General features: G+C 41.2%; 1 long non-coding RNA gene across 1 annotated transcript; it reads left to right on the top strand.

Moving 5' to 3' along the window:
• Positions 1 to 10,884, top strand: LOC134549296 (uncharacterized). Its single transcript, XR_010080053.1, has 3 exons — positions 1 to 1,079; positions 9,932 to 10,016; positions 10,730 to 10,884. It is a non-coding gene; the product is annotated as an uncharacterized LOC134549296 (long non-coding RNA).
• Positions 10,885 to 11,199: the final 315 nt, after the last annotated feature.

Raw genomic sequence — 11,199 nt, 5'->3', positions numbered from 1 at the left:
TATCAGCCATTTGAAAATGGTGTTACTCTATTCCTTGAAGCTTTTGATTGATGCTCCTTGGGAGAGGAAATTCGTGCTTATGAGAATATGTGAGAGTGGAGGAAGGTCTGGTCTGTCAGACTGCACAGGTGTTAAAAAGTCTAAATACAGTGGCACTAAGGGCACACCTAAAGTAGCTATTTGTTTATTATTGTTATTAAAAAAATTACCAGAAAAGGCTGCTTTTGTAGTTCTGGCTTAAATGGCTGAAGGGTGTAACTTAGTAAATCCAGTGCTGCTTCTCCTGACAGTTTAAATGTGAATTACCACTCAATTGATTCCTGCCTTTGCCAAGTTTGTTCATCTGATTAATGGCTGAAATGGACTTTCTCTGCTCAATTATTTAAAACAACAGCCTCTGCTGTAGCAAGGGTTAACTAAAGCAAGGTGATTTGGGGTCTGCTCTTTTTCCCCAGTTAGCATTTTCAAGCTCTCTTCCTATGCATCCAGTAATTGTTACACCCACCTTTCAACACGCTTTAGTAAATGGCATTTTAACTCTCTTCAAGCCTTTGTAAGATGCAGTGAGTTCCAAACAATCACTTGCACAGATGTTCATAAGTGTTTTGGGCTGGGTTGGTTTGTTTGTTTGCTTTTCAGGGGGGGTGGTTGGGTTTTTGTTTTGGTTTTTTTTTTAGATACATGTGCAGTTCTGACACAGGCTCAGGCATGTAGATCCTTCAGAAATGCTCAGAGAGAGTGGCCCAATTTAAATTATCTATTGAATGCTGAAACACAAATTGCACATGAAATCCCCAAGCTTCAAGGGTCCCTGGCAGGTCACATCCCACCAGTCAGTCAAACATTTAGTCAGTGCTACCCCCATGCACCTATGAAGCTGAGGCTGTTTGACACCTCTGAGAATATTTCTCGTGTTAGATCTGTTGTAAATGAGCACATGGTCCAGAATAATTAATGGTAACACTTCAGTCCTTTTTTGACAGAGTTGTGTTTCTCGTGCAGTTTGTGCTGGTCTGTCTATTTAGCTGCAATCAGCCATGCCTGAAAGACAGCGAGGAACAAGACGGACAAGTGTGTCAGTGAGTAAACCTCCTTTCTGTAATTAGAAATGCACAGGGAATAAATTATTCTCTAATTCAAGCTGTCCAGCTCACACTAATAATAACAACTCAGGAAGCAATCTGTTTATAAAAATCAAAACTGGATTTGTGAGACTCCTTGGTGCAAGACAGGATTTACTGAGTGGCCTTATTCTGATTTATCGGGGCTCTAGGAAGGCAGGGTGAGTGTTTGGGGCTGGGCTATGCAGCCATTTCAGACACAAATTTCATATCACAGATGATTAGCTAAAACATTAATCAGAGATCAATACAGCAACTCTGGACCAAATTTTTCTCCGCTACATTAATGACTGATAAGGAAAAAATGCCACAGAATAAAGGTGTGACTAAACTTGGCCAAAGTCTTCTCTTTATTTTTCTTTTGTGGACATCATTTAATACTTTTTCAATCAATTGTTGTTGGTTTGCCTGGGCAAAACCTTTCCTGTGGAGGCACTGGAGAGGATCCTTAGCAATGCCTCAAAAATCCCTGTTTTGCATACATAAGTGCAATTAAACTCTTCCTTCTCTGGGCTGTAGGTTCGAGAGATGGGATCTTGAACTTTTGTGTCCAAAATATTTGGCTCGAAGGATTGTAACTGTTTGTTGCAATTGTTTTTGCCACTATTTTCTCCTAAATTTAGTAGTTAGCCATAATTAAAGCCTGTGCAATTGTAGCACCTGATTAAGATGCACAAAGCTGAGCACTGGAGAGTGCCAGGCCCTCTTCCTTGACTTCAGCTTGGAGTCAAGTGGAGATGAAATGTTCTGAGAGTGGAGGAGGTGCCAGAGAACCTTCCCAACAGTGAGCCTGAGAACGAGAGGGCACAGTCTCCCTCCCAAACCTGAGAAAGCAATCAGGTCTCAGGATTAGACATGTTACTTATCCTCTCTGAGAGCCAAAAGCTGTAAAGAAACTGCTCCGAATCTGAGCAGCTGTCATAAAGCATCCCTGACATTTTTAAGCAATCTCAGATCTTTGGATGAAGGGCCACGATAGTAATTCCACTTTTTGGAAGGCTGAGATGTACACAATGAATTCTGTCTGTCAGACAACACGCTGCAAAAGAGAGTGGTGACTACCAGAAGTCAGCCTAACAGGTAACAACATTTTTTATTATTATTATTGTGAAATCTCAGCAAATCACTCTATCCATTTCATTCCTCATACAAAGTGTCTGTATTATGGTCAGCCACTGATCTGAAAGTACAGATGAGGTCAAGGGGAGGCAACAAAAGCCACTGAGGTTTTCTGGTGAGTTTGTACATATGCATCACTTCAAAACAAGTAGAACGAGCTTGAAGACACTGTCCAGTAAGTCAGAGTGCCTAATTAATTTAATTGCAAACCATTAAATCCTGAAATTAGTTTATTATTCAAATATATTCACGTACTTCCCTCCCTCAGGGCTCTCCCCCTCTAAACCCCTGCCTTTTCAGCTCAGCTCTGTTTTGTGAACATCTGAAACCTGAACAAAAGAATATCCACAGTGTGTCAGACCAGTCACCCTTTTACACTGTGTGAGGTGAGGGGGAAATAAAGGACAAAGCACAAAATCCTTCTGATAAACCCTTTGAGGAACCCAGGCTGGAGGAGGAGATACCTTTACTTCTGTGTTTCTGCCATCCCAATAGCTTCTGTAACAAATCAGAGCACAAAAAATAGCTAAACATTATCCTAATTGCCAGTTTGGTACAATCTAGTTTAATGTTCAGTTCAGGTTCTTGTTTTCAGTTTACATTTGCTTTCAGTGTCTTTGTGGCAGTGCTTTTGCTCCTGGGGTTTTTATGCCTTGCTTTTTGAGGTCCTGTCCAGCTGCAGGCCTGACTCTTCCCTGATCAGGCTTCTACCAGGAGCAGGAAGGGGATTTTGGATGGAGGAGGGAGAATAAACTTGCATATCACCTTCACAGAGTGCACACTCTTTAAATGTTATTTTGTCTGAGCCACCTCTGCCCTTCCCATGGCTTTATATCTCAACATCTAACATCAGGGGCTGTGCTAATGACAGGAGGTGAGGACAGAGCTGGTGCTTTTTGTGGTGTTTCACTCTCATTACAGGAGTGAAATAAGTCAGAGGCTATCAGAGCTTGAGTTTTCTATGTCCACAAAATCAACGTGGTTGATTTGAAGCTAGCTTTAGAATGTGTTTGGAGGAAATTCCTTCCTTTAAAAACAGGATGAGCTCTTCCCTTTTTATCACAGTAAGCAAGGCACTTGGGTCTTCTTTGATTCAAGAATTAGGTCTGGTTTTTTGTCACACTTGAAAATAAATAAAAATGAGTTGATGCTAACACCTTGGCTTCTATATCTACACATGAACTTAAACTTTTCATGGCCTCGAAAGAAGGATGTGTACAAGCAGCCTTCCTGGGATATTTGGGGGTTTGTTTGTGTTTTCCTTTGCCTTCTCCAGCTTTCATCCACCAGTGCCCTCAAAGCTTTGATGTGAAGAGCACCCCACGGTGTTACAGATGTTCTCCTTGTTTTTTCAGCTCTTTTGGCTGCCTTTGACAGGCAGCTCTCAGCAGCCTTGTGCTGGCATCCCTGCTCCTGCTCACCTTTCCTCTCCCCCGTTATGGCACGAGGGTCTGTTTTTGTCTGCCCCGTGGCACGCAGTGCTCTAATCCAGGCTTCCCTCACATCTCCTCAGAAGTAATTCAGCTTTCCCGGCTCCCTCTGAGGATCTGTCACCCAGCCTCACTCCCTGCATTATTAACCACCAAGCAGGCACTGAGAGAACCTGGTGGGAGCTGCATTCAAAGCGTGTTTTCTCTGTGTGTGTGTGTGTGACCTGTGCTTCCCTGCCTTGCTCCCGCGTGTGCCTCTGTGTGCATTGGGAACTTGATTTCTGTAGGAATCATCACTGCCCACGTCCTTGCACACTCACAGCTCTCTGTCAGGTCCCCTGGTGACGCCTTGAGTTTCAGCTTTCATATTTTCACATTCTGTGCTGCCCAGGGGTGCAGTTCTGAGCTCACATTAAGTGTTAGTGAGCTCTCTTCACACAGCAGGGACACAAAACAAATCCTTCTCCTGCTGCACACCAAGGACAACTTTCAGCCCAAAAGCACAAACAAGGGTGGCTGGAGGGAGGAACAAGAAGGATGGGACCTCACAGCCTGGAGCTGGAACTGGACAATTAAACCCCAATGTGCAAATGGACCAAAACTTATCAAAGTGTGAGACCTCATGACCCTTTGTCCATTTTGTGACCATTTTTTGACCATTTTGGGTCCACCTTGGGTGCAGCCCTGCCCAGGCTCTTGTTCTGCCCAAGGTGTACCATAAAGGCCTTTCAATAAATCCCTGCTTTATTCTCTGGCTCTGTCCAGTCCCTGTTCCAGCTCAGCCCTCCCAAGCCATCCCTGTTTTTGGAGCTGCCAGGGAATTGATGTCTGAGCTGCATTCCAGGAACGGTGGGGACATCCAGTGGTCACACGGGTTATAATTAATTACTCCCGAGCCCGTCCGGGAGATCACATTTCCAAGCTTTCTTGTTTTCTCGGCGTTTGACTTGTTTTTCATCATAGCTCATTATGCTGTAAAGTGCCTGACAGAAGGTTGGGATGACTTGTTTTCTCTCGTCTTTTTCTTCCCCTTATGTGATGTTGCTTCGTATCTATCAGCAGCAGAAATCAGGAAGTTGAGTCTCTCGCAGACAAATATCTGGGGATATCTTTTAATTGCTTTTCAAATTGAGGATTTGGAAGAAAGAGTAAAGAAAATATGAGCCTTCCTTTTGAATGCATAACACTGGAATAACTGGTAAATAAATGTTATTGCTGGTGGTGACAGGGATCTTTTTTAATTTTTTTTTTTAAGTGGTGACAAATAATCACGACTTAAACTTTTTATACAACTTTTTCAAATTACCTCATGCATAATGCATGTGCACCTTGGTTCATCTGGCGTCTGTAATGAGGCTGAGAGGAGCTGTCTCCTTCCCTTTTCTGAACTTGGCAGTGATCAGATTCAGTCCCTGCACGGAAGCAGAGCCTCCCATTTTCCCAACTGAGTGGTTTCTTTTTTTTTTTTTTTTTTTCTTTTCTGGAATGATTCTGAACAAGATAGATTTTAAAATATACAAATAAAAATAGACCTGTTCTGTGGTTGTCACAATATAGCATAACTGTGAATTCCAGACCTTTCCATCAGAGGATGGGAGATGCTTCTTATCCTGTCCTGCTAAATTTATTCTTCATGTATATATACATATATATATATATATATAAAATCTGTTAAATTAAGTTTAATCAATTTAAATTAATTGAATATATATATATATTTAATTTGTTGTATAGTCATGCAGAGGATCCAACTGTCCTTTGCTCTCTTGGTAACTCCAAAAATGGCACAAGCTGATCTTAGAACAGAAAAATGTCTTTTTACTCTGCATCACTGTGGTCAAATGTGCTCCCTCATTTTTTTCAGAAATATTTTAAAAAGTGTATGAATCTTCCAGGGATTGAGAGAGCACATAAAAACCATAACTTATTTTAAAATTAATTTATTATAATCTTGTGTAACATTACTACGTTTCTTTTAGTCAATCCAATAGTATCTTTGACTGCCTTTATTTTGTTGTCAAATTATAAATTAGTTTAAACAATATGATTGTTCCTCTGCTGTTTACCATTTCCACTTTGAGATAAAATTTGTGGAAGCCATGGGAGAAATTCTAGGAAAGGTCACTGGCCTAATCATAAAATGCCTTTAAAAGTTTTATGATCCTTTAATGGAGTGCAGAATGATAATTCCTCCTGGAAAAGATCTAGCTCTGGAACAAAGCCTTTTGAAGGGACACTGCAGCTTTGGCACAGCATTTCTTTTCCCCAGGTTTGCATGTGGTGCCGTGGTGGCAGTGACCAGCCAAAATGCTTCTGTCATTTGGAAAAAATATGGTGCACAAAGAAAGCAAGAAAGAAGTCATGGAATTTTTTACCTCTGTGGAAGAGTGTGACAATTTCAAGGAGGCAAATTCATATAAAGGAAAGAAAAAACCCTAAAATACATTTGACATTCAAGCAAATTATATTGAAATACCTCCACTTTTTTTGTGAAAAAACTGCCCTTTTTCAGTGTACTATGATGGTTAAATTGCAATAAATCCTTTTTTTTTTTCTGGGTTTTGGAGATGGTGGGAATACCAGACTGGAAAAGCCACGGTGCTCTCTCCTTTTCTCCTCTTCCCTGCTGGTATTTTCCCACTCAAATTCATCTTCAATACCCACTTCAAAAATATGGATGAACATCGTAAGCTAAATAATGGGCGTGACTGAATTTATGTCAGGGGTGAGCATTTACAAAGCCTAACTTTTAAATAAAACCACTTTGTCTTTAGGCCAAAGTGCCTTTTACTGCCTGGTGGAAACCTCCCTAGCAGTGAGTTGCTCCTGCAGATTCTGAGTTCTGAAAGAAATACATTTCCAAGGCCTGAACAAACATCATGTACAGCATTTCATGCTGCTGACACCGCAGTGGAGACTGTTATCACCTCCTTAAAGCAAAGTGGGGTTCTGGAGGTTTGAGGGGTGTCAGGAAGGCTCGGGGCTGTACGTCCTGTGCAGCAGGACATTAATCAGCTGGGGAGCAGAGCCTGGCAGCTCACCTGCCTTCCTCCTCCTCCTCCTTCTGCAGGGAGCTGCTGCTCCTGCTCTAACGCCCCCCAACAACCCTCAGGAACACGAATTTCAAGTCGTGCTGTGCTGGTTTGAATGCAAAACCAGTGAGACTCCGAGTCAGAAATAGAATTTAATAGAGAGAGAAGAAACAACAAGAAAGATAAAAATAAAATAAAATAAAATAAAATAAAATAAAATAAAATAAAATAAAATAAAATAAAATAAAATAAAATAAAATAAAATAAAATAAAATAAAATAAAATAAAATAAAATAAAATAAGATAAATGCAGTAGGACAAAGGACCCCTGACAGAGTCAGAATGCAAACCTGACACCCTGTTGCTCAGGGTGTTGGAAGCAGCCCGCAGTGAGTCCTCCCAGAGTGACAGATGTGGCTCTGTTGGAGTAGAGATGATCCTCCAGAATGGGTCCAGTCCTCCTGTGGGAATCCAGTGGGAACGGCTCCCTTGGTGTCTGGGATTGCTGTTTTATCCCATGGAAAGGCTTTGGCTCCTCCCACTGGGTGGAGCATCTCCCAATGGGATGAGGTGATGTTATCAGTCCTGTGAGAGCCTTCAATGGCCCATTCACAGGGGATGTCCCTGGGAGGAGGATGGGTGCAGGAAGAGATAAGGAGGCCCTGCCTTATCTGGTGTTATCAGGTGTCCCATTAACAGAAGGCATCTGCCCTCTTTCCACCCCTAGAGTTACAAGAGATAAGGAACATTATCTCCCAACCGACAGATGAAAATACAATACACATTTTTGGTTACATTTTTCAGCCCAGGACTCCTGCCAAAGGGAGGTGCAGCAGTGTTTGACAGCAGCAGCAGATATCGTGAAGGTTGGGGGGTTTTGGGTGGTGTTTTTTTTGTGTTTGTTTTTGCATTTCTGGAGATGAGCCTTTCCGTTTGAGCTTGAAGCTTTGCTTGATTAATGTATTCATTAGAGAGGAGTGACGGTAATGATTAAACAAAAACAGCTTTAAAATGCAGAGTTCATTTCAACCCATTTGGTTTTGTTGCACGCAAATTGGATTGGCATTGCATCCTGCACAGCAGGTACTCCACTTGAAATCAAAGACAGATGCTTTTATAGGATTAGAAAGGATATCTTGAGGGGTGGAGGAAGAGATGGAGGCTGGGGGGCTTCTCTTGCTTTTTCTTGTGACTTTTTAGTAATAATGGTGAATTAATAACGATAAGGCTCCTGTTTTGTCTGCCTTGAGCACTAATAATATTGTTTGCTCACAATTAAAAGGAAATAAAAGCTTCATTGTAACTTGAATTCTGAGCAAATCAAGGATACTTAATTGAGATTCTTTCCCTCATAAATAACTAACGGCACCTGAGTCTGTTTGAATTTTAATGCTAAATGGCTCTGAATGAAAATATTTGACTGCTGAGTCATGTCAGGCTGCCACACTTATTTTTTTAATTATCTGACTGTATGTCTTTTAAAGAGCTTCACAAATTACTTAAGCCCAATCCTTGCCCAAACAGAAGCCTAATGAGAGAGCTGCAGCTTGCAGAGGACTGCAGCTGGTTAAAATAAATGCCATTGAAGCATGTCTTTTGAATGAGAGATCTCAAAGATTGGGTTGAGCTGCTGGAGCAGCTTTGATTTTTCCTCGAATTCACCACTGCAACAAGAGGGGAAGGTCTAGGGTCACTTCCATGGCCCTGGCAGGACCTTCCAGTCAAAATGCCCCTTTGGGCTGCCCTTTGGGAGAGCAGGTGTGATCTGAAGGAGTCCCCAGCACCCTTGAAAATCAAGCTGTGGTGAAACATCACCTTGAACACCCAGATCCCGCTTGTCAGCACGTGATAAACCAGCATCTCCCACGAAACATCTTCAGACTGCTTTAAAAATGATCCCATCCTCATGTAGGCTTTGGGGCTCCTGACTTGGAATACCTTCCCTCAATCTGCTGTGCTAATCTTCGGGCATTTCTGCACACTGGAGCTTTTCTGAGAGTTGTTACTGTAGCTTGCATTGTTTACTGTCTTCCACGTCCCAGCCACATTGATGGCTTAACAAAATATTTCTTATTTAGTCTTTTTTAAAATACATAACTCAGTGAGCTTCTCCTCCCTCCTGACACTGCAAAAACCTTAGGTATTCCCAGTGAAACTGTAAAATTTTTTTTTTTTTTAAATAGTGGATTATTTTTAGTCAACACTTCACCTGTACAGAAGAGAGTTGAAGGGAGGAGCAGCTTGCTACGAATATTCACCTGTTTTTAGTGTCACTGTTGCTTTCCTCAGTGTGTCCAAAGATTCAGATTACGTGCAGGGTTGGCTTCTCTGTGTGTTGCTCAGATACAACAGATGGAGAGTGTCTAACCTCAGAACTTGTCAGTGCCTTATCATAAGACCAGAATTCTGAGAAACAAGAGGGAAATATCACATATCCCAACCAATTAAGACTTTTCTCCAGCTGATGCCATTTGATAACACCACTCCATGCCACTTGAGTTTCCTCTCAGCTGTTGGTGAACGCTGTCTGTGTTAGACCATGAGAATCATGACTGCACTGGACCCTTGTTCAGGGTTTAATTCCTGCTTTCATTCTGCTGCCTGGCTTGACTTGGTCATTTATGAGCATCAGGGAGTGCCTGAAGGTTGGATGGTCTAAGAGGTCTTTTCCTTAGTTTTGTATGATCTATGGAATTTTTCAACCATAGAAAGTCCTAGCATTGCTATAAGGTTTTGTTTATTGTTATTTGATTTGGGATTTTTATGTTGCCTACATTTTACCTGTCATATATGTGGTTTTTACAAAAGATAGGACCTAAATTTAGATTTCTATGGTCAAACTGAAGTCTGACATTTTGACCTTGATGATTTTACTGCAGCAGAAAAATCCTGAAGCCTGGAAATCTGCTAGTAATAATTATTGTTCCCAACTTTTACCTGACTTTATTTTCAAAACTGATCTCTACTGCAAATTTAATCTTGTATTTTTCTTTTCAGGTTTGCCTGGCTCTAAATTTGTCTGTGTTCTGTATTAACTCCTAGGCTGGTAAAGTCAGTTCTTGATGGGGATTGGTTTGGTTTTCAGAATAAAGGATATTGACCTATACAGTTCACATAGACTGGACCAAGGGAATAAATCAACAAGGTTCTGCTGCACATTTGTGGTCCTGCTTAAGAAATAAACTTTGCCATTGAAGTATATGCAAAGTAATAATTATTTCTTTTTTAGTGACTCCTTCATTCCAGTCCTAAACAACAGATTCTAGAGGAAGATGTTCTAAAAATGAACAGACACCTGGACAGCAAAAATACAGGTTGGGATTCATAGAGATACTTTTTCTAATTCCAATACCTTTGCATGAGAGTAACTTTGCTTTTATTCTGCCTCCAGTATCGGTATATAAGCTCTTTAATAGGCTGAGATTTTACAGAACACTCTAATCAATGTTTGCTTCCCATTGAACTTTTGAGGGAGAGATTTGTGATGCATCCTCTTAAAATCATGAACAGAAAAGCAGTTTGCTTACTCAAAAACAGTATCCCATTGAAGAAAGATGTGGTGTTTATCATTCAGCAATCAACTTAATTGCCTTCCATTATGAAATTGGCTTGGGTTTTTGGGTCCCCGCCATAGCAGTTTTTAATAGCACAGATGAATTTTTCATAGAATGAAAATGGGAAAAAAAGTTCCAAAATGCTGAATTCAAAGATACATTTCTCCACTGTGCATTCTTCCCTGCTCCTGCTGGAAATCATCGAGTCATATGTTGTTATTGCTTGTCAGAAGACCCATCCAGATGGGAAGTCCTTCTATTTTATATTAGCAGAGGCTGTAGGAAGCCAGAAATAGGGACGTGGAGACAGCCTTGCCATCTTCCAAAACTGAATACAAGAGGAACGTAATCACCCTCCCATGAGAACTTGAGAAGTTTTGCTTATTCCTTACTTCAGTAGCTCAATTTTATCAGTAGAGTCGTCCTACTGTGAGCCTTGATCCGCTTTTTAATGCTTTTTTTCTCCATTCTAGGGGGAGTATCCAAGAGGTCAGGCAGCTCTTCTCATCTTGGAAATGATGGCCACAGCAGATCCACAGCCAAGGAGCCAAATCCACAACACCCTGTTGGTGTGGGTGGTTGTAGGGATGCAGACCAGACAGACTTGGGGAGTTTCCTTCTCAAGAAAGTTTTTTTCTCCTCTTCCCTTTGTTTTTTGTGCCCTCCTCTGCCTGAGAACCCCATGGTTCCTCTAATGTTGTTCTGAGCCTTTATTAACTGCAAAAATTAAATCTTTGGGGGCAGCAGAAGTGACAGAAGCTGTATGGGGGCTTTCCTGGAAGCTCTGCTTAGCAAGGTGATGTCACTAAGTATCTGAAAAAAAAAACCCAAAACCAACAAAATCTTTATTTTTAGGAAGTTGGGGCACTTTTTAAAGACAAAAATGTGTCACTCTTTAAAAGTCTCATATGAATTCAGTAGGGTCCTTTTCCTATTGGTACAA

This window comes from Prinia subflava, chromosome 4 (genome assembly GCF_021018805.1).
Source record: "Prinia subflava isolate CZ2003 ecotype Zambia chromosome 4, Cam_Psub_1.2, whole genome shotgun sequence".
Classification (NCBI taxonomy): Eukaryota; Metazoa; Chordata; class Aves; order Passeriformes; family Cisticolidae; genus Prinia; species Prinia subflava.
Note: the sequence above shows the minus strand (reverse complement) of the source record. Positions and strands in the feature narration are given on the sequence as shown.